The sequence below is a fragment of the Dryobates pubescens genome, chromosome 35 (assembly GCF_014839835.1).
Source record: "Dryobates pubescens isolate bDryPub1 chromosome 35, bDryPub1.pri, whole genome shotgun sequence".
Lineage (NCBI taxonomy): Eukaryota > Metazoa > Chordata > Aves > Piciformes > Picidae > Dryobates > Dryobates pubescens.
In genome coordinates, this window is record NC_071646.1 from 3,794,152 (window position 1) to 3,819,427 (window position 25,276).

Consider the following 25,276-nt stretch of genomic DNA (forward strand, 5'->3'; position numbering starts at 1 on the left):
GGGTCCGCTCGGTGGGGTGGGAGCCGAGGGGAGGCCGAGGCCCAGCTGCCGCCATGGCCACAGTGGCAGCACCGGGAGTCCCCTCACGGTGACCTTCGCCCGGGGCGGGGGAAGGACGGCAGGGAAGGGTCCCCGGGGGAGGAGGGCAGCGGTCCCGGCACCTGCCCGGCTCCGCGGGTGTCATCGCCCGAAACTTTCCACGGCCCTTCCCGCGGTCACGGCCCCTCCCGCCGCTCCGGCTCCGCCGGCTCCGCGCCCCGGCCCGACCCGCTCCGCTCCGCTGGCTCCTCCCCAGGCTGCGGCCGGTGAGGGCGGAGCGGACGCGGCGCTGCCGCCGCGCACAGCAGCCGAGCCCGGAGCCGAGCGGCGGCGGCAGGCGGCCCGGAAAGCGGCGGGTGAGCGGGGCCGGCCGCGGGGAAGGGAGCGGGCGCAGGGAGCGGCGGGGCCCCGCGGAGCGGCGGGCCGGCTCCGGTCCCACTTCAACCCCGTGCTGGGGCCTGGCCGTGGCGAGGCCGCGGGGCCGCGTCCGGGCACCGGCAGCGAAGGGGTCAAGGGGACGGTCCGGGGGCGGCGGGGGTCCGGCGGCGGGGGTCCGGCGGGCGAGGCGGTGTCAGCGGGGACGGGCCGTGCGCTCCCTCCCCCGGGGCGCGGCGAAGCCCAGCCGGCAGCGAGGGGGAGGCGGCTGCTCCCCGGCGCTGGCCGCGGCGAGACGGCTGCCCGCGGCAGGCTGGGCCCCGGCCCGGGCGGTGCGGGGCTGCCCGCTGCCGGAGCGCCGGTCCCGCCGCGCAGCCGGGGCTCGCCCCGCTCTCGGCTGGACTTCATCCATCTTGTTGCGGCTCTGCCGGGGCTGCCGGCGAGGGCGGCCGGGCTCCGGGCGAGGGAAGGCGGCCAGGGCCGAGGCGGGGGCGGTTGGCCCTCGGCGCAGCGAAGGGTGTCACCGTGCCTCGGGAAATAACCCAAATTCTTTTGGTGTTTCGTATAGTCAGGTGTGAGCCGGGCGGCCCGGGCTCGAGGGGAGCTGCGCCCCGAGATGTAACGGGGCGCACAAAGCTGCCGTCCTCGAAGACCACCCGAGGTAAATGGAGAGCGAGCCCGGGGGGTGCGGGAGGGCGCGTTGGGACCGTGGGGCAGGAGCTAGCCTTCACCAGCCACCCCACTGCCCTGCCCTGCGTGGAGGGCAGAAGTTTGGGCAGGAGGGAGGAAGCAGGCCAAGGGGACAATTTGGTGTTCCAAGCAGGTGCTGAGCAGCCCCTCACCATCCACGTGGAGCAATGCTCTGGTCCTCTGGGCCCAGGGTTCAGTTATCTCAGAGCAGTTCTGCTTCCAAATGGTTTCTTGTGCTTCCTTCAGTTGCTTTAAAGAAGCAGCACGAAGAGAAAGTGTTCTCTGCATGGGGAAACTTTAGTGTATAGATGCTTCATGTCAGTTAAGTGTCTTTGCTTATGATAGTTGAGCCAGAATATTGCAATACAGGTGGTTTTGGTGCAAGGACTTCTGCAAAGCTTTCTGAGCTTTCTGCAGAGCTCTCTCAGCAGCTGGGTTGGGGTTTGGACACGCTGAGTTGATACCGACCAACACAGAACTGGGATTAGCTCTTGGGTTTTGCTTTGCTCGCAGCTTGGAAAGAGCTGCAAACAGAAAGGGCAAACCATGAAAAACTCTGTGTTGTTTGGGTTTTGTTTTTTTTTCCCTTTCAGTAGCTTAACAAGGGAGATAATATTTCTTAAAATAGTCATTGGAGTTGAAAGCATTCATCTGCCTGCGGAGTATTGGCTCAGCACTAATTGCTGTCGCTCTGTAATTCCCTCCGAGCAGTCCTAGTGAGTGCTGCACGTGAGAAGAGACACCAAACGATGTGGAGAGTTCTGAGGAACCTGCTCTTTAGCTGAGCGTGGCTTTCAGCCCCGAGATGTTTCACTCTGTGGTTTAGATGTTTGCCTTACTGGCATGGTGTGTCATGAACTCCCGGTGGTGCTGGCAGATCCCTCAGATTCTGAAAGGGATTTAATGTGGGAATTCGGGAGGCTTTTAGGCAGTAATGGATGAAGCTGTGGAGAAACGGAAAGTAGCGTGGTGGCAGTCAAAAGGCTTTGCCTTTAATGAGAAGTTAAGTGAGGCAGCTTAAAGGGAAGTTTTAGATGGAGCCGCTTTGCCTTTGTGCTGTCTGCAAGTTTTGCACTTGGAGAAGCGGCGGAGTTCACCGCGTCCCAAGCGCTAAACGCCGTCTGATTATTCTGACATCATTATCACGTTGCTATAGTGACTTCATTAGGCTGGGAATGCCATGTCCACATCCTGTTGCTATGGGAAAGATCAGTGCAGTAAATAAAACCATTTCATTTTCTGCTGATCGTCGTGGGGCAGAAGCGGTGCCCTCGATTTGTCGACGCGGTGGCCCCGCGGGGCTGCCGAGCGGTGCGCCCGGCCAAAGCTTCTAGCCCGGGAGGCCGGCGCTGGCAGCTCCCTCGGCAGCCTGTCCCTCCCTTCTCTCTGGTGACTGGGCAGCGGGAGTTGTGAAACCCTGGTTTTGGAAATGAGAGTACAAACGTCGTGCTTCAAGGTGGAGCACAGGAAGCGCTGCGCTCGCACACACTGCAGCTAAAAATAAGCTGTTTTCGTGCGCGGCGTTTTCTAGGCGCCGGCAGGAGAGGAGTGTTTGTGTTCTCTGGGGCGAGGATCAGCCGCACGCGAGTGGAGTTGTGCTTCTTCAAAGCAGACCCCCTCTCTCTGTCTCCCTCCCGGCCTTTGTGAAGGCGGCAGGAGGGTGCAGTGGGGCTGGGCGAGGCAGCACGTGTGGGACAGAGCTCGCTGGCACCGAGTGGGCGCCGCCGGCTGCCGGCAGAGCCGAGAGCTGCGTCGGTGAGGACGAGGAGGAAGGCGAGCGCGGTGCCTGCCGTCACGCGGCCTGGCTCTGGCGTGGCTCTTGGGAGGGTAAGTAGCTTTGCTGAAGGTTTTGAGAGGACGGCGTGCCAAATGGACTCGGTGACCAGCAGAGGGTCACTCCAGTGACCGGCTAATGCTTTTATTTGGAGACCAGTGTTTACGCAGTTTATCAGAGTGGTTTGCGCCTGAAACCCTCGGCCGCAAACAGCCAGGCGCAGGCTGCTTGTGATGTGTTTCGTGGCTCTTCGGCCTCTCCCCTTACCAAAACCTGAATGGAATTAAAGAGCAGTAGCCCAGCACGTGGATACAGCCTGACACAAAAGCTTTGATTGTATATTGAATCACAGTCTGGGGCATAAACCACTCCAACCGTTCGTTGGTAGTCTCTAGCGCAGTGGGTTTTCTTCCTGTGCTGTGCTCGTGTACTTGGTGGCACTTTGAACTTCTGCTTGGGGTTCAGAGAGGAGATTGCTTCTGTGCAGCTTTTAAAAATCATCTTCAAGAGGAATCCTGGCGTTCTGAGAACAGGAACATGTTAGCTGTTTACACTGGAGCAAAGGAAGTGAGGCTTTTGAACTTCCATGACGTTCAGCTCTTTATATCTGAAATGGTTTGTTGGTTTTTTTCAGATGTAGCTGCCTGACACTCAGAATTCCCTTGGCCCAGTGTTACATCCTCTTAGCAGAGTGCTGCTGGGTTCCCTCAGCTGGGTCTGGCCCAGGGTCCTGGTCAAAGCTTCCTTTCTTTTTAGGATAATGTGGGAGACTTCCAATACCTGAAGGGATTCTACAGGAAGACTAGAGAGGGACTTCCCATGAGGGTGCCTAGCAACAGGACAAGGGGGAATGGTTTGAAGCTGAGGGAGAGTAGGTTTGGACTGGATCATAGAAAGCAGTTCTTCAGTACAGAGGTGGTAGGACTCTGGAGTAGGCTCGGGGAGGTTGTGGATGCCTCCTCCATGCAAGGCCAGGCTGGATGAGGCCTTGAGTCTAGCTGAGAGGTGTCCCTGCCCATGGCAGGGAGGTTGGAGTAGATGATCTCTGAGGTCCCTTCCATCCTGAGCAATTCTGTGATTCTATTTTACTGCTTACTTTGACTTTCTGATGAGCCAGATTAATGTTAAACATCAAGCTCTTCTGGTAGCTTTGTGTGTTTGATTCTGTAGAAGCAGATTCAGGAGAGACCTAACTTCTAAAACTCAGTCAGGTCCTGGGGCAATGTTTGGATTAAGTTTGTTTTGGCCTTGCTTTGAGGTGGGTTTTGGTTTTTGGTTGTTTGGGGTTGTTTTTCAGGAGGATGTAGTGAGGATGGTGGTTGGAGCACAGCTGAGCTCTGCAGTAGTTATTGATTTGCTTTTACTCACTCAGTAGGTAACAGGCAATTAAATAGGACTGTAATGAAAGCATCTTCTTAGAGGGGTGCTCATAAATCCCAGGGTCATGTTCTTAGTTTTGTGTTCACACTTTGCCCAGTTTGGTCCTGGAAACATGACCCCTAATGGCTGAAATAACTCAGAATGTTAGAAAGTTGGGAGGAAAAGTTCACCTTGGTCCAGTCTGGCTTGCTCAGATGCTTAAAAACTTGTGTGAGGTGATTCTGTTTATTTGCTGCAGTACTGAAATCTGCTGGCAGCCAGGATTTAAGATTATTTGGGTTCCTGGATTGCTCTCTGGTTACAAATCAATGTCCTAAAGAGCTCAGCCCTCAGACAGGTTTTTCCTTGGATTATATCCTGGCATCAGAAGTGCAGAGGATAAAGGAGGACCTGGCTTTTTGTTCCTGGAGCACAGGTTGGGAGAAGACTGCAGCTGTGTTGTTGGCTCATGGCAGGCTGAAAATACAATCTGCTTGCCACTGCTGCTGTTGCAGATGTAATCAAGTTCAGTTTATTCCAGTTTATGGTTCAATATGGTTGTGGCTTGATGACCAGCTCTGCTGTGAAGTGTCCCTCACTCTGTTGTTTTCCTCCTGTATTTGTGCCTCTGGGCTTCTAAAGAGGTCAGGGGATGGAGTCCCTTTGTAGGGACTCAGCATCTTTAGGGCTGGATCATTTGGGGACCAGAAAACAGGAAGGGTTTGAGCTCCTTAGTGATGTTAGAGGAGCAGGGGGAAGTTAGCCAGATGTTCCAGATGCTCTGGAACACAATCCTATGCCATAAGTAATATCTAGTTGATTCCTTTCAGAGCAGAATGTTTCAGCTGAGTGTGCCTTGAGTGGGTTTGGTTTTGCTCAGGGTGTCAAAGCAGACCATGAAAACCCATCCTCCAGGGTCAGAGTGGGTTTGCTATGGGTGACAGCCCCCAGAGGGCAGAGCAGGGAACTTGGGTTTCTGTGGATGGTGCCTTCCACGTGCAAAATTAGAGAGCTGTCAGGTTCTGTTAGATTCCAAGTTAAAGGTATCTCTGCGAGTTGGTTTTGTGTGTCTGCCAGCTGACTGAAACCATTCAGAGCTAAATGGCTCATTAGTAGAAGCTTCCTTTTCTTTCCTGTGATAGTGATCATTCTGCTGATTAATGCCTGTTTGCTGAGCTGCCTGCTGAAGCAAGAGGGAAGCTCTCTAGACCCTCGTGGCAGTGGAGCATCAGCCAGGACACAGCATGTACCTGCTCAGCTGCTGGTACTTGGTGGTTCCACTGGAGCCCCTTTGTTCTGCTCCTAGACCTGCTGATGCCATTTCACTTCCAGGTTTGGTATGAAACAAGCTTTGATCTCCAGAGCTCTGAACGGGGCAGAAAGTGGTTACTGAGAGATCACTTCTCCCCTTGCAGCAGTGCAAGAGCTGAGGTTGTCTGAAGTAGTCCATTTAATGATATTGAAATGAAGAGGCTGTGGGAAGCAGATGGGTGGTGCTCAAGGAAGAAGCACTGAGCCCTACATTCCTAATCAGAAATGCTGTGTTTAAACACAAATGGCATTCAGCTGCTGTGGGAAGAGCCTTTGAGGGGGGTGTGTGTGTGTGGGAAGAAATGGGACACCAGAAGCCTCCCCTGATTTCAATCACCAGTCATTTGGGGGGTTTATCACTGGCACCTCTGGTTAAAGGGGGGGTTTGCTGCAGGGGTGGTGCTGTTTGTCCCTAGGCTGGCAGCACTCAGGGCATCACAAAGGGTTCATTTCTCTCCCTGGCGGCTGGCTGAGGCAGGTTGGGCAGCTCTGCCTGAATCTGAATGTGGCCACATGAAGATGATGTTTTGATGTGTGCTGCTGTGAGTGGTCCAGCAGGAACTGGCTGCTGGCTGTTGGGAAATACCTGCTCTACCTGAACAGGCGCTGCCTTGGTGCAGCTGTCGTGGCTTGACCTGAACCTGGGTGAAAGCAGAGGCTTAAGTTGTTGGGCTTCTTCCCTCTTCATTGAGAAACCCAGATCCTGACAAAAGCAGGCCTGAGTTTGTTTGGAAAAGTGCTGTTAATGCCTTTTGCTGGGCAAAATCCTTTATCTGCAAGAGGGGAAAGTCTGACCCTCCACAGTACTTTTTGTAATGGGGAAGAAGCAGGTAAGAGGGCAGAGAGCAAAAGAGGAAGCCTGGAGCTGCTTCCAGCCCAGGGCTGCAGCTGGTTGCCTTGGCTTTGCTCAGGGTTTTCACTTTGTTTGCCTGAAAATGCAGAGAGCCAGGCAGTAGCAGTCCTGTTGAGCAGGTGGCCTGAGTCTTTCAGGTCTGTTCTTTATTTTGAATATTGAGAAGATGGAAAGGATTTAAACCCATCTGGGGCACTGAAATGAGGGCTGGATGTAGCCACAGCAGTGGCTGTGTTATGGCTGAGACAGATCTTTATTAATCACTTAAATGAAGCCATCAGGAAAGAAATGCTGCCCTGGTGCTTCCTGCACATGTAAGAGAGTTGGGGCTGCTCAGCCTGGAGAAGCAAAGGCTCCAGGGTGACCTTAGAGCAGCCTTCAAGTACCTGAAGGGGGCTGCTAGAGAGATGGGGAGGGACTTTTTACAAGGGCTTGGAGTGACAGGATGAGAGGGAGTGGATTGAAGCTGGAGGAGGACAGATTTAGGCTGGAGATTAGGACCAAGTTCTTGACAGTGTAGGGTGGTGAGAGGCACTGGAGCAGGTTGCCCAGGGAGGTCATGGTTGTCCCTTCCCTGGAGGTGTTCAAGGCCAGGTTGGATGAGGCCTTGAGCAACCTGGGCTGGTGGGAGGTGTCCTTGCCCATGGTAAGGGGTTTGGAACTGGATGAGCTTTAAGGTCCTTTCCAACCCAAACCATTCTCTGAGTCTATCAATACAGAAAAATGTTACTCACACTCCAGTGCTGGAGCCTGAGGGGCATCACAGTAAGAACTTCCAGGCCAGGAGGGCTGGGAACTGCAGGGAGGGTTCTCTGAAGGTTTTAAATCCTCCTGCATCTGCTGGGCTTAAAAGGGCAAAACCACTTTGACAGCTCATCCTGGAATTTCCTTTATGGAAAACAAGAGGTGCCACTGTGATTCTAGGGGGTGGGACAAGGCTATCTGCAATGGGTAATTGTTGGCCTGTGAGGAGTTCCTGGGGTACAACCCCTGCTCTGTGCAAATGCACTGCAGCTGCTAGCAGGTCGTGGTCGTCACTCGCTGCGTTGCATAACTGCTGCTTGCCGGAGCGTTGCAGAGCAGCAGACAGTTGCATTTCACTTGCCAGTGGCCAGAGCTGCAAGTTCAGTGCTAGCTGGGAATGTTTGGGGCTTTTTGTTGAAATGTTCCTTGGATCCAACAGTGTTGTGCTCTTGGAGTGTTCTCACACTGCAGGCATTTGGATGGGTCATATTTAAATCGGGATGTTGTGTGTGAACGCAGAGCTATGTGAGCTGCAGTTGTGGTGGTTCGTGCTTCCAGCAGTACAACTGCTGTCAGTTGTTGCCCCAGTGGATAATATGTATGGAATTGGGCTGGAGTGGGTCCAGAGAAGGGCAACTAAGCTGGTGAAGGGTCTGGAGAACAGGGCTGGTGAGGAGCAGCTGAGGGAACTGGGGGTGTTGAGTGTGGAGAAGAGGAAGCTGCGGGGAGAACTCACTGCTCTCTACAACTCTCTGGAAGGAGGTTGCAGTGAGGTGGGGGTTGGTCTCTTCTCTGAGGTAACAAGTACTAGGACAAGAGGAAACGGCCTCAAGTTGCACCAGGAGAGGGTTAGGTTGGGTATCAGGAACAATTTCTTCCCTGCAAGAGTGGTCAGGGGTTGGAACAGGCTGCGCAGGGAGTCCCCATCCCTGGAGGGGTTCAAGAAACCTGTGGCCACGGCAGCTGGGGACATGGGTTAGAGGCCATGGCGGTGTCGGGTCTGTGGTTGGGCTCGATGATCTTAGAGGTCTTTTCCAAATGAAACAATTGTAGGATTTTCTGACCTCCCACATTTTTCAGGACAGCAGTTGGAAGCAGAGCTCCGGGAGGCAGTGAGCAGGTGGGAGGAGCAGTTCAGCTGGCTGCGTTGGTTTGCAGCGCCCTTTTATGTTGCCTTTTTTTTTATGTAACACCCTTTTTCTCTAATGCAAATAAAACTTGAAGTCGTAGGGAGGGGCTGCTGAGAAGAGGAAAACTCTCATTACAGACAGCTGACATGCAGAATGAGAGCTTTTTATGTGCCACCTACCACGTGATAGTTTGAAGTAAATCAGAGTTCACTGGGTAAGGTTATTTCTGGCACGAGCCTCCTGTTTTGCCTCAGTAGTCTCATGCCAGCACATCTCTGTCTTTACCCTGAGGTTTGATGTGTTGATACTGGGCTGGATCACTCTTACTGGGCATGAGGAACACAAAGCTTGATGGGTTTATGAAATAAATACAGGTGAAAGAGAGAGGGAATCCAGCCAGCTGGTGCTTTCTGCTGCGGATTAGGACGCTAATTGTAGTTGAAAATAACATTAAGATTTAAGATGCAGCCTGCAACATTTCCAGGCAGCCCTCTCATGAAATATTCATGCATTTAGGGCTTTCAGCTCATCAGATCACTTATGAAGTTGTAAGGATTACAGTGGTCTTAGGCTTTGTTGTCTTTCGTGAATACGCTCCATTGCCATATTGATCACCAGAATGCACTCAAACCGAGAGTAAAGCTTTGTCAGGAATCTCCTTTAAAGTGATCAAACAGATGTTTTAACACTCCAGGGCACTTTTCTCAGTGCTGTGGTTCTGAGAAAATGAGGCTTTGCCTTTCTTCTGGGACTTCAGTACTTTGTAGCCTGTGTTAGAGGAACTGTTTGCTCTAAAGCCTCATCACAGACACAGCGTCAAGTACAAGTCAGTTTAGCTCTGAAGCAAGCTTGGGTAGCTGAGGCTTAGGCTGGAGGTTAGGAAGAAGTTCTTCCCAGAAAGAGAGATTGGCCATTGGGATGTGCTGCCCAGGGAGGTGGTGGAGTCACCATCACTGGAGGTGTTTAGGAAGAGCCTGGCTGAGGCACTTGGTGCCATGGTTGAGTTGACTGAGATGGTGTGGGGTGAGAGGTTGGACTTGATGATCTCAAAGGTCTCTTCCAACCTTGTCCTATTCTATTCTATTCTATTCTATTCTATTCTATTCTATTCTATTCTATTCTATTCTATTCTATTCTATTCTATTCTATTCTATTCTATTCTATTCTATTCTATTCTATTCTTTCCTATTCCTATTCTAACAGGTGTCAAAAACCCCAAATCACATAGGGCTGAGAGGCTGAAAGTTCCTGAGAGGCTGAAAGTTCCTGAGCCAAGTTCATGAGAGCCGCATCTGGATGGGCAGAAGCTTAACCAAGTCCTTCAATGTCTTTGAAACCCAGTGGTGGTAGAGCCCTGGGGTTTGTGTGGCTGGTGCTGTGTCTGTGGAGTTGCAGGAGAACCAACAGTGGAATGGGAGCTCTGACTTCCACGGGAGGATGTCCTAACCAAAATGGAAAGCACAGAAATTGTGGGTCATGGCAGCTGCCATTCAAACGAGCTGTGGAGTGTTCTAAGGCCTTGCTCAGAGCACAGGACTGGCTGTCTCCAGGCCACATGTTTAACAAATTTGCATCCTAATATGGGAGAGGTTTTTCTTCCTATTGCCTCGCAGACTTACTTCAGAGACACCCAAAAAACCACCACCTGGGTTTTGTTGCTGTTTGAATGCTGTCAGTGAGGTGGAGGGGAAGAGCTGACTGATGCTCATCTTGTTAGCTGCTGTAGGATGTCTCCTCCCTTCCTCATGAGTTCCACGTAATATCTCTTCTTCTGGGAGCAGGAATCCATCTGCCCCTGGGTGTTTTTGTTGTTTATAGACAGCTGTAAAAGAGTATATTTTGATTGTAATCAGACTTGGCCTAGTAAATACTGAAATGCCTCGCATGAAACTGACCTAAACTGTCAGAGCTGTTTCCTGTAGGGCTTAGTGGCACCTTTTGTTTTCCATAAAGGAAATTCCAGGATGAGCTGTCAAAGTGGTTTTGCCCTTTTAAGCCCAGCAGATGCAGGAGGATTTAAAACCTTCAAAGACCCTCCCTGCAGTTCCCAGCCCTCCTGGCCTGGAAGGTCTTACTGTGATGCCCCTCAGGCTCCAGCACTGGAGTGTGAGACTGTATTGATAGACCCAGAGAATGGTTTGGGTTGGAAAGGGCCTTAAAGCTCATCCAGTTCCAAACCCCTTACCATGGGCAGGGACACCTCCCACCAGCCCAGGTTGCTCAAGGCCTCATCCAACCTGGCCTTGAATACCTCCAGGGAAGGGACATCCATGACCTCCCTGGGCAACCTGCTCCAGTGTCTCTCCACCCTCACTACAAAGAATTTCTTCCTAATCTCCAGTCTAAACCTCTCCTTTTGCAACCCAAAGCCATTGCCCCTTGTCCTGTCACAAGAAGCCCTTGTGGAAAGTCCCTTCCTGGCTTTCCTGTAGGCCCCTTTCAGATACTGGAAGGCTGCTCTAAGGTCTGAAAGGAGCCTTATTCCTTCAGTTAAAATCTTCACATAGGAGAAAATGTTCTTTTTGTTGTAAAAGAAAATTCAGTTTCCACCTCCCTTTGCCCCCAGGTTCCTGGAAGCAGCATTAAAGGACTGAGCTAAGTACTGAAGGATTAAGCAGCATATTAAATAACCTCATTTCTTTATGAGCCAGAATTCAACCTGTTACTTTTTTTCTTTATTTGAAGTTAATTCTGTACATCAGCTCACAGAATCACAGGGTGTTAGGGATTGAAAAGGACCTCCACAGATCATCCAGTCCAACCCCTCTGCCAAAGCAGCATCACCCAGGGCAGGTCACACAGGAACTCATCCATGTGGATTTTGAATGTCACCACAGAAGGAGACTCCACAGCCTCTCTGGGCAGCCTGTTCCAGGGCTCCAGCACCCTTACCATAAAGAAGTTTCTCCTCACGTTGAGGTGGAACCTCCTGTGTCCTAGCTTGTACCTCTTGTTCCTTGCCCTGTCACAGGGAACCACATAAAAGAGCTTAGTGTCTTCATCTTGGCATCACCCCTCAGGTATTTATAGACACTGATCAGATCCCCTCTCAGCCTTCTCTTCTCCAGACTAAACAGCCCCAGGGCTCTCAGTCTCTCTTCATAGCACCTTCACCCTTGCAGCGCTCTGTTGGACTCTCTCCAGCAGATCCCTGCCTCTCTTGAACTGGGGAGCCCCAAACTGGACACAGCATTCCAGGTGTGGTCTCACCAGGGCAGAGCAGAGTGGGAGGAGAACCTCCCTAGACCTGCTGGATGCACTCCTTGCTGTTCCTTCCCTCTGAAGCCTTTGGATGTGCCAGGAGAAGGTTTCCAGAGGTGCGGTGAACATCGCCCTGCTAGAATCCGGCCATCGTTAGCTGTACTTAGGTGCTGGTTACCTGGCTGCTGGTGGCAGTTGGGGGGTTATTGAAGCTGATAAGCAATGTAGTATTAATAAGTGGCCAGATGGTAAGTGGTGCTTTTCATTCCCAAAGTGGATGTTCAAAGAGGTGTTTCATTAGCGGCAGTTGCGTGGGAACGCTGGAGGTTGGGCTTGCTGGTGGCTGACGCACGCTGGATGGTGTAAGGTGTTCTAAAGGCAGGGAACAATCTCTGGCCTGCATATGCAAACCTGACCTTTAGATCAGTCTGCATGGTCACATCCCATCCAGGCTGCACCCAAAGTGATTGCTGCAGCTTTGCCAGGAAGCTTTGAAGAGTCTTTGTATTCTTGAGTTAGCCTGGTTAGCTCCTGAGGATCACAGGCGGCTTTGGACCTTAGAGGTCATCTACTTCAACCACTTGGGATGCCTCCCAACTAGACTTGGTGGCTCCAGGCTTCATCCAACCTGGCCTTCAACACCCCCAGGGAGGAGGCATCCACAACCTTCCTGGGTAACCTACTCCTGAGTCTCACCACCCTCAAACTGAAGAACTTCTTTCTAAGCTCCAGTCTAACCCTACTCTCTCAGCTTTAAACCATTCCCCCTTGTCCTGTCTCTAGACACCCTTATGAAAAGTCCCTCTCCAGCCTTCCTGTAGGATCCCTTCATGTATTGAAAGGCAGCTCTAAGATCCCCCTAGAGTCATCTATTCTCCAGGCAAAGCTGTCAGTGGTCTGTGCTGAAAGACAACATCTTAGAGGCCTAATACTGGTCTTAGGATGGGTAGAAATAATCTGAAGAGCAGTTGAAACTTCTGCATTCAAGAAGTTTCAGAGAAACCTTCATCAGGAGGAAGCTGATTTGATCTCTCCATCAAAGATTCAGTGCTGGAGACCAGATACAGAGCAATGCAGGGACAGGACAAAAGGGAATGGATTTAAGCTGCCAGAGGGCTTCTTGTGACAGGTCGAGGAGCAATGGCTTTGAGTTGCAAAAGGAGAGATTCAGAGTGGAGATTAGGAAGAAATTCTTTAGAGTGGGGTTGGGCAGACACTGGAACAGGTTGCCCAGGGAGGTTGTGGATGCTTCCTCCCTGGAGCTGTTGAAGGTGAGGTTGGATGGAGGCCTTGAGCAAGCTGGGCTGGTGGGAGGTGTCCCTACCCATGGCAGCGGGGCTGGAACTAGAAGCTCTTGCAGGTCCTTTCCAACCCAAACCATTCTGTGAATCTATGAAATAGGCACTAACTGGGTTCCAGCCCCCAGCACAGGCTTTGTGGCTGCTATCTGGGCACCAATCCTGCAGAAATAAAAGAACTGAAGTGCAAGCTGAACTGGCAGTGCCAATCTACCTGCCTCATGTCACTTATTTACCCTCATTATATAAACCAGGAAGAACACTGCTAAGGACGTTGCCAAGCTACTATCAGCACACAAATTACCCTTACCAAACATAATGTGGTTGGTGTTGTGCTATGATTGAGCCTTCTAGAGCCTGTCTGGAATTTAATCTGTATGAAAAAAAAAGGTCAGGCTGTTTGGTTTGGATTTTTGTTTCCACTGAAGCAAATGGGAGGGGGGAAAAAAAAGTCTTTATAGGACTTGAAAATCAGTGGCAAGCGGGAGACAGCAGATGGAGGAAGTGCCATGAGCAGCTTCCACCTCTAATGTTTGTGCCCTTAAACATTTACATGTTCTGCTGGTGAGGAAGGATGAAAAGAAATAGTTCTCCTCTTCCAAAAGAGCTGTTGACATCTCCCTGAACCTCTGCTGAACAAACTCAGGTAGCTCTAGATGAGAAGAGCTCAGTGTGCTGGGGGTGTTGCTCAGAAAGGTCCAGGACTTCTGTTTGCCTTCCATACAGGTGTTCATTGCTGCTCTGCTTCCATCATGTGGCCACACAGTGCTTCCTAATAAGCTGGTTTAGACATCTAAGTGAGAAAAGGCTGGCTTCTCCTAGCTCTAACCTCTTGAGGTGGACCTCTTCCCTCCTGTCTCTGGATCAGAAGTCATGAGGATTAAGTTTTTTCCCCTGCAAATGGTTACAATTTGGGGCTGTTCAGCCTGGAGGCTCCAGGGAGACCTTAGAGCAGCCTTCCAGTACCTGAAGGGGGCTACAAGGAAGCCAGGAAGGGAGTTTTTACAAGGGCTTGTAGTGATAGGAGGAGGGGAATTTTACAAGGGCTTGTAGTGATAGGAGGAGGGGAATGGATGGAAGCTTGAGGAGGGGAGATTCAGACTGGAGAGTAGGAAGAAATTCTTGACAGTAAGGGTGGGGAGACACTGGGACAGGTTGCCCAGGGAGGTTGTGAATGTCCCCTCCCTGGAGGCATTCAAGGCCAGGTTGGATGAGGCTTTGAACAACCTGGGCTGGTGGGAGGTGTCCCTGCCCATGGCAGGGGGGGATTGGAGCTGGATGATCTTTAAGGTCCCTTCCAACCGCAAACCGTTCCACGGATCTCTGAAGTTTGCAGCAGTGCTGCAGTCGGTTGGGAGGGAGGGAGGCTGCCAAGTCCAGGCAGTGACGTGTAGCTGCTGTTCTAATTTGGGGCTGCAGTGTGTGCTGGGCTTTGAGTTTTGCTTCTGGCTTCCTTTCCCCGTTCTTTGTCTGCCTGGCACACATCCCTAGCAAGTTTCTGAAGCGCAGACCGGCAGGACAAAAACTAAATTAGCCCTTGGAGCCTGGCAGGCTCGAGCTGCCCAAAGGACTTCTGCCTTGCTCCTCCAGCTCCTGTAGCAGGGCAAGGCCAGCTGAAGAAGTCAGCACCCACTGCCATGGAATGAACTTTATGGCATTTGAAATTGCAGTTGAAGCCTGGGCTGGTTGCAGGGAGAGATCACAGGCTGAGGAGGGTCAACCTCAGCTCGTTTGTGCATCGGATCCCTCATTTCCAAGTTACAGAGTTGCTGCTGCTTTCAAAGCAGCCTCTTTCTCTGCCTTGCTTGAGCTGCAGTTCCTGTGCTGAAAGCTCCAGTCCTGCACAGCCCTGAAGGCAGAGAGAATTTCTCTGTTGTTAGAGGACTTTACTCTTAGCCCAGGCTTTTATGGCCCTGGCCCTGCATCAGCAGCCTTCACTGGACACCGTGGAAGAGGTGCAATTGTGCAGGAGCTGGGGATTTGGATGTGGCTCGGAGGAGCACATGGCTGGGTCCCAAGTTGTGGAGAACTTCTTGAGTTTTTGGAGAAGTTTGAGTTTTGGGTGAGTTGGGGCTGTTCAGCCTGGAGGAGAGAAGGCTCCAGGGAGACCTTAAGAGTTGTCTTCCAGTGCCTGAAGGGCTACAGGAAAGCTGGGGAGGGACTTTTGAGAAGGGCTTGGAGCGACAGGATGAGGGGCATTGGGTTTGAGCTGGAAAAGGAAAGATTTGGTCTGGAGAGTAGGAAGAAATTCTTTGCAGTGAGGGTAGTGAGACACTGGAACAGGTTGCCCAGGGAGGTTGTGGATGCTCCCTCCCTGGAGGTGTTCAAGGCCAGATTGGATGGGACCTTGAGTGACCTTTTATAGTTGGAGGTGTCCCTGCCCATGGCACTGGGGCTGGAACTAGGTGCTCTTGAAGGTCCCTTCCATCCCCAACCTGTCCATGAATCTGTGAGTTCCTGCCTTAATGTCTGCAAGATGTCGGCGGCCTCGGGAAAGGTGGAGGAGGCTTTCTGTGTACCCTACAGACAGGGACTGCCCCGGGGAAGGGCCTTGGCGAGCGAGCCCCTGGCAGTGCTGTTGGCTGTGTAAGTAAATTGGGTGCTAAGTGCCAGGGTAGGTCTGTGGCAGCGTTTGTCTGGCTAATTTGGAGGGGAGGTGTCTGTTAATTAATGGTGCAGCTTGCAGACAAGCAGCCTTTCATTGGTGCTCCAGCAGCCCTCTGCCCCGCGCTTTGCTGGGGCTCTCCTCTAACAATTGCGTCATTGTTGACAGCTTTGATTAATATTAGGGAAGCATTTAATGTGCTTTCGACTCCCATGGAGTAACTTAATACCTTGGAACACGGTGGATAACAAATAACTAATTAGGGAGCAGATGGGGAGAGGAGTTGGTGTTCGGCAGGGCCGGGCTGGGTGGCCGGACCCGCGCCGTGCCACTGGTGGTTTGCAGCCCACGGCCCTTGGTGAAGCCAAGGGTAGAGCTCTGGGTCTGGTGATTTCAGCCTTGCAAAAGCAGCACAGCCAGCAGGCCAAGGGAGGGGATTTTACCCTCTGCTCTGCTGAGACCTCACCTGCTGTGCTGGAGCCCCCAGCACAAGGAGGACATGGAACTGTTGGAGTGTGTCCAGAGGAGGCCATGAAGATCAGAGAGCTGGAGAACCTCTGCTCTGAGGACAGGCTGGGAGAGTTGAGGCTGTTCAGCCTGCAGAAGAGAAGGATCCAGGGAGACCTTAGAGCAGCCTTCCAGTACCTGAAGGGGCTACAGGAGAGCTGGGGAGGGACTTTGGACAAGGTCTTGGAGTGACAGGATGAGTGACAGCTGAAAGAAGAGAGCTTTAGACTGGAGTTGAGGAAGAAATTCTTTAGAGTGAGGGTGGGGAAACACAGGAACAAGTTGTGGAGGCTCCAAGCCAGGAGGTGTTCAAGGCCAAGTTGGATGAGACTTTGAGCAATGTGATCTAGTAGGAGGTGTCCCTGCCCATGGCAGTGGGGCTGGAACTAGATGATCCTTGAGGTGCCTCCCAAGCCGACCCACTCTGTGATTCTATGACCATGTTTCATATCGGTTTTGGTGTGATTCTGATTGTCATAAATCTTCTCTCTGCAGAAGTGCTGGGTTTGAGATTGTTTTGCAAACATGGCTGTGAGTAATGAGGAGATTCTGGTGGAGTATTGGGCAATGTTTAGCAGACACTTGAAGGAAAAAAATCCCCCCCCCTTTCCATGGCCTAGTTTACAGTAACTTAAAAAACCTGGCACGGAGAACATCTACAAGTTCAACATTAAACAGGTTTGTTTATAGTAGCCATGATTCAGTGTTTCACTGCCAGGGTGAAAATAAGCCAGACATGTGGCTGTAATGTCCCAGGAGTCTGTTCCTCTCTCAGGGAGATGGGAGGGCAGTGGGTGGCACAGCCCTGGAGGGGAGGTGCTGGAGTTCATGTGGACGTCGGCACGTTTCCCTCCCAGAGCTCTGAAATGCTGACTGCACGTTTCCCTTGGAAATGGGAAAGGTTTTGGCATCCTCTAAAGACAGGGAGGGGTGGGGGATGAGCAAGCCAGCACCCAGGAGGAGGCTATACTTTTTATTTCCTTAAAGCCAGATGAGTGAGGAGACTCGAGGGAGACCTCTTCACTCTCTACAGCTCTGAAAGGAGGTTGGAGTTGGGTGGGTGTTGATCTCTCCTCCCTAGTACCAAGTGTTAGGTCGAGCAGAAATGGCCTCAAGTTGCACCAGGGGAGGTTTAGGTTGGGTATCAGAAGAAACTTCTTCACTGAAAGGGTTCTCAAAGACTGGAACAGGATCCCTCTGGAGTTGGTTGAATCCTCGTCCCTGGAGGTGTTTCAGAGGCAGAGATGTGGTGCTGAGGGCCATGGTTTAGCCCCAGCCATGGCAGAGTTAGAGAAGGTTGGACTGGATGACTTTAAAGGGCTTTTTGCAACCAAAGCCATTCTGTGGTTCCAGTGGTGTTTGCTCTCTGCCTCTCTCTCTGCTATCCCAGGGACATCTTTCTCTGTCTTTCTCTATCCCAGTGCATCTTCCTGGGGGACAGCAAGAGAGCAGAACACGTGGCAGGGTAGCAGTGCATGTGGCTGGGGAAGCTGCACCTTGAGAGAGGCCACCTCTAGGAACTGCTGCCTGTGGTTTGCTGTGTGCTTGGTTGCTGCCTTGCCTTTTTTCTGTTCCCTTTTCTCTAACCCTTTTTGAAACTAGGGCTGTCCCTTGTGCTTTTGGATGAGAATGCAGCCTGCATTGCTGAGCTGTCATCTGTCCCCAGCCCTACAGTTGGTACTGTGTCAGCACTGGCACTAAAAATCCCTCTTTTCAGGTGTGTGCAGATTGGATCCAGGCACATGCTTGCAGCTAGAGCTGCCTGAATGAGCTCTGCTGTGCTGGAGACTCACTTCTGTCACATTGGGGAAAAGATTATGACAGCTTCCCTATCTAGATGATCCTCAAGGTCCTTTCCAACCCAAACCATTCCATGAATCTATTCCTAAAACCTTCTGGTTTCTGTGGCTCCAGGGTGGCACCTGCCCATGGCTCTGGAGTGTTAGTTGCAGAGATGCTAAAAAGGAACATTTTGAAGGGAAAAAACCCAAACAACCCACCCACCAAACATCAAATGCCTTAGTTTTTCATTTAAACTTCCTGTGGTTCAAGTAGTAAAAGGGGAACAGTTATCCCTTGGAAGCTTTCAGAAGCACTCGTGGGAACAGAGAGTAACCACAGAGCTGGTTCCCATCTGGGCAGGGCTGAGGGCTGGCACCAGGGTGGGCAAGGAAAAGCAAAATCTGAGACTTCCTGCAACACAGCACTTGCTTGGCAGCCTTAGGGATGTTGGATCTGCTACTTCAAATCCAGAGGGAAGCACAGAGCTGTAGGCTTTGAGTCATGAACAGAGACTTTGGTGTCTTTGACGCTGGATCCATGAAAGGCTGAGGGCAGAGGAGCCTTTGCTGGTCCTTGCAGCCATGGCTACACCCTGCTGCTGTTGCTGTTTGAAGTGTCACTGCTGCTGCAGGCCAGTCTTGCTGAACAAAGGCTTGGGATACCACAGGTATTGCAGCCTTAAAGAAGTGGACAAGGAGCCAGCAGGGTTACTGGGGCAAGGGAATGGGGGCACTGGAACTGGTCCAGCTCTCAGGGTCTGGTGAGACGCTGTCCCCCGCTTGCCTGGGTGCAGCTGCATGCTGTCTTCTCCACCCTTTTCTTTTTTCATAGCTAGTAGATTCTCTTCCAGTAGTGTCACAGTGTGATGTCTGTGCTGCCCAGAACAGCCTGTTCCTCTCCATCCCAGGTGGCTGGAGGAGGAAGCTGTGTCCAGGGCACGGCAGGGCTGTGTGGGCTGGAGAGGTACAGGACAGGATGCCGGCTGCTTTTCAGAGGGCCCCTGATAGCATCAGCCTGGTGCTTCTGTTTCCTGCCTGTGGTGATGCTGTGAACAGGCTGTGCCTGCTTTGAACACAGCCTCCTGCCTTCTTGGTGATAGAAAGTACCAGGTTTTCATCTCTTAAAACTGCAGACTTGACACAACCTTAGGCAGGGTGAGGCTGACCAAAGTTTGTCTTCTGTAAGAGAAGTCTTCTGCAGAGTGTGTTAAGGAGAAGAATTCCACAGCACCACAGGGATTTGACTTCAGCAGCACCCATCTCACCTGCAGGAGAAAGCTGGGGTTTTGTTGTGGGACACAGTCTCAAGCTGTGCCAGGGGAGGTTTAGATTCGAGGTGAGGAATAAGTTCTTCACCGAGCGAGTCGTTCGTCATTGGGATGTGCTGCCCAGGGAGGTGGTGGAGTCCCCATCCCTGGAGGTGTTCAAGAGGGGATTGGATGTGGCCCTTGGTGCCATGGTCTAGTCATGAGGTCTGTGGAGACAGGTTGGACTTGATGATCCTTGGGGTCTCTTCCAACCTTAGTTATACTGTGATACTGTGAAAAGCAAACTGCAGGAGAGGAAAAAAGAACCTGGGGAGCACGGGAAGCTCCTGAGTGCTTGGAGATCTGTAGCAGCCAGCTCTTGGGTGAGGGTTTGGTTACTGCAGTTTGCCAGAATGGCTGGAGCCTGTTAATCTGCTAGAATGTGGCTGTGGCTGTTCAGACCTGCGTGCTGGATGTGTGCTCAGAGCACAGTGGAAGCCAGCCAGTGCCCTCGGTGGCATTTCCAGCCCCCCTTCAGCTGCCAGCGCCTGCCTGAGTGGCTTCAGTGCAGCAAGTGTGAGCTGTTGAGGAGCAGATGCCTCCCCTCTGCCCTGCCTGCCCCCCACACCTCTCAACCCAGCTGTGGCCTTCTGACTCATTTAGTACTGACTCAGTTCTTAAGGTCTTTGCTGATCTGTTATCTGCAGCTTGTTCTTCAGAAACACCTTTCCCCGGGCCTCTGGGCTGATGCTTTCCCACACTGGCACAGCCAGAGCGTGCTGCAGGTGTGCAGCAGGCAGGGAGGGGGGCAGAGCTGGCAGAAGGGGTGTGGGAGCCCAGGTCCTGTTGATTTTTTCAGTAGGAGCTGCTCACTGAATTGTTTAAAGTTCCCACCCCTGGGTTAGCTGAGCAGTGAGTGGTCAGAAGTGAGGGAGGGTAGAGCCATGGTGTTGAGGGAGGAGGCCTTGCCAGAGGAGAGGGAAAGAGTGGACTTTGGAATTGTGTGAGCTTTCTGCAACAGGGAGAGGGCATTGTGGACTGGAAGGTCAGCTTCAAAAACCCCCAAATGGCTGTAAAGAAAACACCAGCCAAGCCAAGCTGCTGAGAGGGGGATTGGAAAAGAGTGCAGAAGAGGAGGGACAGGGAACGACCAGAGGGAGTCCACTGGAGGCTACGAGGCTGATAACGGACTGCAGCACCTCTGGGAGGAGGAAAGGCTGAGAGCCCTGGGGCTGTTGAGCCTGGAGAAGAGCAGCCTGAGAGCAGATCTGATCAATGCTCAGCAAGAGCTAAGGGGTGAGGGGCAAGAGGATGGGGCCAGGCTCAAGTCACTGGCAGCAGGCACAGACTGGAACCCAGGAAGCTCAACCTCAACGTGAGGAGAAAATTCTTTGCTGTGAGGGTGACAGAGCCCTGGAGCAGGCTGTCCAGAGAGGTTGTGGAGTCTCCTTTTCTAGAGACCTTCAGACCCCATCTGGATGTGTTCCTGTGTTCACCTGCCCTTGGTGATCCTGCTCTGGCAGCAGGGGTTGGACTTGATCTGCGAAGGTCCCTTCCAACCCCTCACATCCTGTGATTCAGTCTTCCTCCTAAGGTTCACCTTAGCTGCAAGTCCAGGCTGTAAAGCATTTTTTTAATGACATTATCACAGAGAAATTGTGTTTTGCCACTGGCTCCCATCCACCCTCCTCAGTCTTTCACTGTCCTAGAGGCAAAGTTAAACTGTGCTGGACTTGTTGGTTTGAAGGTAATTTGATTGGAGCACTCTGAAATTGTGTGGAGCTCCACTGACAAAGCAAAGAGCAGACTGTGTAGCAGGCAGGTTTGGGTTGGAAGAGCACCCAGAGAAGATCTGAAGTCTGCATAAACATCAGATGAAAAATGATTCATTCTGCTCTTTTCTCTCTCTTTTTTTCCAGTCCCTTATAGGGAGTTGAGGAAAACCTTCAGTAGGCCTGCTGACACTGATGAGAGATCTTTTATGCCAAGGTAGGAGGTTTTACTGTTCTCAGTGTGTTTAAGATGAAACTGCTAACTGTAAAAACATTGTCACTTGGGGAGACTTGAGAAGTGCTGCGTGGTTTAAAGTGGGGTTGAAGTGAAAAAGGTGTCTGAAGCTTGCTGCTTTGTGGCTGAATCTTCCTAGTGGGGAAAAGAAACCCTGAAGTTCTGTGTTCTGCCTTTCCTGACGTCCTCTGCTCTTGTACAAAATACAAACTGATGGTTGAACCTTCACAGTGAGGGTGGTGAAACACTGGAACAGGTTGCCCAGGGATGTGGTTGAGGGCCCAGCCCTGGAGACATCCCAAATCAGACTTGATATGGCCCTGAGCAGCCTGCTCCAGTTGGAGGAGTCCCTGCTGACTGCAGGGGGGTTAGACAAGATGACCTTTGAGGGTCCCTTCCAACCTGGTGCAATCTGTGACTCTGTGGTTGCAGCTTGCAGTTTTTAAGGCTGAGTCAAGACTGTGCCTGCTTGGATTGTTCTTTTTGAGCCTTTTGTTACCATTCACTTAATGGAGATTGTCATCAGTGATGGCCAACACTTCAGCAAGTTATGCAAAGCCATCAGCCCATGTGCTCCTACCACTGTCTTCCTCATGCTGAGCAGCAGATCTGGACCTCCTCTTACTTGTAGCAGGAAGGAGAAACTGGTAAATGCAAAGTGCCCTCTTCAGAGGTGTAGATCTGTGCTTGGCCATTTGCATCTCATGGGCTGCACCTCACGTTTTCAGGTCAGCCTGATGCTCCTGCACCCACTGTCTATCAGTGCTGTGCTTTTACTTAGCTTTGTTTCTGCAGCCCTCTCCCCACCACTCAGATGCTAAACTTCTTGATGAGCTGGTGAAACGTTTTCAGCAGGAGCAGCCAGTTTTTGCATCAGGTTTATCTTCTGGGCTGCTCTCCCCACAGCCCCTGCCTGGCTGCTTCCGCTGGTTGGGAAATACCCTGCAAGTTGTGGTTCTTTGAACCCTGACTCAGCCTCTCGGTTGCAACAGGGCAAAGGAGGGCTTGAGCAGTTCAGAGAGTGCCTGAGTGCTTGGCTGCAGAAAGATGGAGCTCAGAGCCACGTTTCAGGTTACATCTTCACCTGCAATTGAAGCCATCTGCTGCTCCTCCTCTGAGACCATCCTGCCCACGCTGCCCTTCATTCCTCTCTGATTCAAACAGCACTGCTGCAGCTTTCCTTCACCTCTCATGGGGCAGGGCCCTTCTCTCTGTCTTCAGAAGGGAGGTTGATGCTGTGAATAGCTGGGTGTCTGTGTCATTCCCAGGCAGTGCTGGTGGCAGCAGCAGCAGAACAGAGATGCTCCTCTTAAAGAATGAAGAAGTGGGGTCAGGTGTCTCACAGTTTGTTCATCATTAGAGATGAAATCTAATAGATTACTCTGTGCTGAAGTGGCTGTACAGGTGCTGGGTAGGTTGGAGAAGCCTGGCAGAGCAGGGAAAAGGTGCTGAGGTGCTCAGGGCAGTGATGTGTCAGTGCCAAACGTGCTCAGTGTCCCAGGGCTGGCCTGCTGCAGCTTGGAGGCTGTGTGTGCTCGGCAGCAGGGAGCACAGAGCGAGGAGCCACGCTCAGCTTCTGCTTTTATTTCCCCACTGCAGCACTCAGGACTAATGAGGGCAGTTTCACAACATTTATGACACCACTACAAGTCATATTTATTTATTTATTTCCACACTCCTTAGTGATTAAATTCTTTTCTTGACTTGAAAGGAAAAGCTTTAACACCCATAATTGAATTGCACTTGGAAAGGTGGCTGTCACTGCACAGCATGTGACTGCACTCACCCGGGGCTGTGGGATGGAAATGAATGCTGCTGTGTCTGACTCTATTGAGGTGGGCACAAACAGCTGCCAAATGAAAGGGTTGGCCTGGATGCAGCATAGTAATTTCTTGAGCACTCTGGTGGTGTTGTATAAACAGATAACATTTACCAGGCTTGTGAAAGGGCTACAAGATAATGAAGGCGTGTGGGGTGTGCAGGAACAGGGCTCCTGCCTTTCAGGCTCTTGGTTTCCTGTTGCACCTGAAAGGAGGGGGGGAGGAAAAAAAAAAACCCAACACCAAAACCCCAACAAAATATAAAATCAGCAAATACTGGAGAGATGAAATGAGAAGTTGGTCTTGTACTGCTCCCAGCTGAAACTTTCCCACAAGTATTTCTACTCTAAATAAGAAGTGAAAGAGTTCCCAGCTAAATTTAACCCTTCGCTCGATTGCTGGCTGGGTTTCCTCAGGTGGGAAGAGGCTGTGGGGACACTCACTGCCTTTGACCCTGTCTTGCACCACATCCTGGTCTCCAAACTGGTGACACATGGGTTTGATGGGTGACCACTAGATGGATAGAGAACTGGCACCCAAAGAGTGGCTGCCCATGGGTCCATGTCCCAGTGGAGGCCAGGGACAAACAGGGATCAGTCCTGGGACCACTCTTGTTCAACATCTTTGTGGGTGCCATGGACAGTGGCATTGAGTGCACCCTCAGCAGGTTTGCTGACACCAAGCTGTGTGGTGCAGCAGACAGCTGGAGGGAAGGGATGCCATCCAGAGGGACCTGGACAGGCTGGAGAGGTGGGCACAAGCCAACCTCAGGAGGTTCAACAAGACCAAGGGCAGGGTCCTGCATCTGGGTGGAGGCAATCCCAGGCACTAATCCAGGCTGGGCAGGGACTGGCTGGAAAGCAGCCCTGAGGAGAGAGACTTTTGAGGGTGCTGGGGGAGGAGAAGCTCACCAGGAGCTCTCAGTGTGCACTTGCAGCCTGGAAAGCCAAGCAGAGCCTGGGCTGCAGCAAGAGAAGTGTGGCCAGCAGGGCCAGGGAGGGGATTCTCCCCCTCTGCTCAGCTCTGGGGAGACCCCACCTGAAGTACTGCCTCCAGATCTGGAGCCCCTATGACAAGAGGGATCTGGAGGTGCTGGAAGGTGTCCAGAGAAGGGCCAGGAGGATGATCAGAGGGCTGGAGCACCTCTCCTGTGAGGACAGACTGAAAGAGTTGGGGCTGTGCAGTCTGGAGAAGAGAAGGCTCTGAGGTGACCTCATTGTGGCCTTCCAGTATCTGAAGGGGGCTCCAAGAAGGCTGGGGAGGGACTTTTGAGGGTGTCAGGGAGTGATAGGACTAGGGGGAATGGAATGAAGCTGGAGGTGGGGAGATTGAGGCTGGAGGTGAGGAGGAAGTTCTTCCCCATGAGAGTGGTGAAGCCCTGGAATGGGTTGTCCAGGGAGGTGGTCGGGGCCCTGTCCCTGGAGGTGTTTAAGCCCAGGCTGGATGAGGCTCTATCCAGGCTGATCTAGTGTGGGGTGTCCCTGCCCATGGCAGGGGGGTTGGAACTAGATGATCCTTGTGGTCCCTTCCAACCCTGACTGATTCTATGAGATGAAGGTGAATCAAATAACTTCAGTTTCATTTTGACTTCATTAAAGAAAAACCAGAACCAACTGCAAAGATCCATTGCCTTTTGATTTCTAAGGATCAGCATGAGGGGGAAAAAGACCTCATTGCTGATTGGAATTCCCCTCTTCTTCCCATCATGAGTTTTGAAAGCAGGGAAGGGAACTCCACTTCTCAGGGTAAAATTTCAAGCAGAAGAGCTTACAGCTGCCAGAATTTTAACCTAAGAAACCCTCCCCCCCTCTACCCAACCACCCAGCCAATGTACCAGAGTGCACAGACATTGCTTGCTCTGCTTTTAGATATTCAAAGTTCCCACTCTGGAAACTCCCCTTTCAGTTTGGCTTCATTTCACAACTTCTCTGAGGTTAAGCAACTGCAGCTGAGCTGGAAGGTGTGCTGAGCAGGCTGCAGAGTTTGCCTGCCTCTCTCCAGCTGCACGTGGGGTGGGCTTGATTTTTGTCTAACCCTGGGCTGCTGTCACGTTTAGACCATAAAACATGCTGTGGTTTGAGGGGTGAGGGGTCAGGATGGGATTGTTAGGGCAAGGGCTGCAGTCAGTGTGTTCAGCTGCCACCAGGATGAGCACAGGGCTGGAGCACCTCTCCTGTGAAGACAGACTGAAGGAGTTGGGGCTGTGCAGTCTGGAGAAGAGGAGGCTCCCAGGAGACCTCATTGTGGCCTTCCAGTATCTGAAGGGGGCTACAAGAAGGCTGGGGAGGGACTGCTCAGGATCTCAGGGAGTGATAGGATTAGGGGGAATGGAATGAAGCTGGAGGTGGGGAGATTGAGCCTGGAGGTGAGGAGGAAGTTCTTCCCCATGAGAGTGGTGAAGCCCTGGAATGGGTTGTCCAGGGAGGTGGTTGAGGCCCCATCCCTGGAGGTGTTTAAGCCCAGGCTGGATGAGGCTCTGGCCAGGCTGATCTAGTGTGGGGTGTCCCTGCCCATGGCAGGGGGGTTGGAACTAGA

At 52.0% G+C, this 25,276-nt stretch overlaps 1 protein-coding gene across 3 annotated transcripts in view; it reads left to right on the forward strand.

Annotated features, from left to right (window-relative positions):
• Window positions 1-284: 284 nt before the first annotated feature.
• The window catches only part of RAP1A (RAP1A, member of RAS oncogene family), a 43,639-nt gene continuing 18,647 nt past the window's right edge, over window positions 285-25,276 (forward strand). Inside the window, exons 1-3 of one of the 3 annotated variants that reach the window (XM_054176407.1) lie at window positions 285-395; window positions 983-1,075; window positions 20,834-20,903. The gene's annotated coding sequence lies outside the window, so the exon portion shown is untranslated. The remainder of the gene's footprint in view (window positions 396-982; window positions 1,076-20,833; window positions 20,904-25,276) is intronic. The other 2 variants (XM_054176409.1, XM_054176408.1) reach the window with 2 other exon arrangements.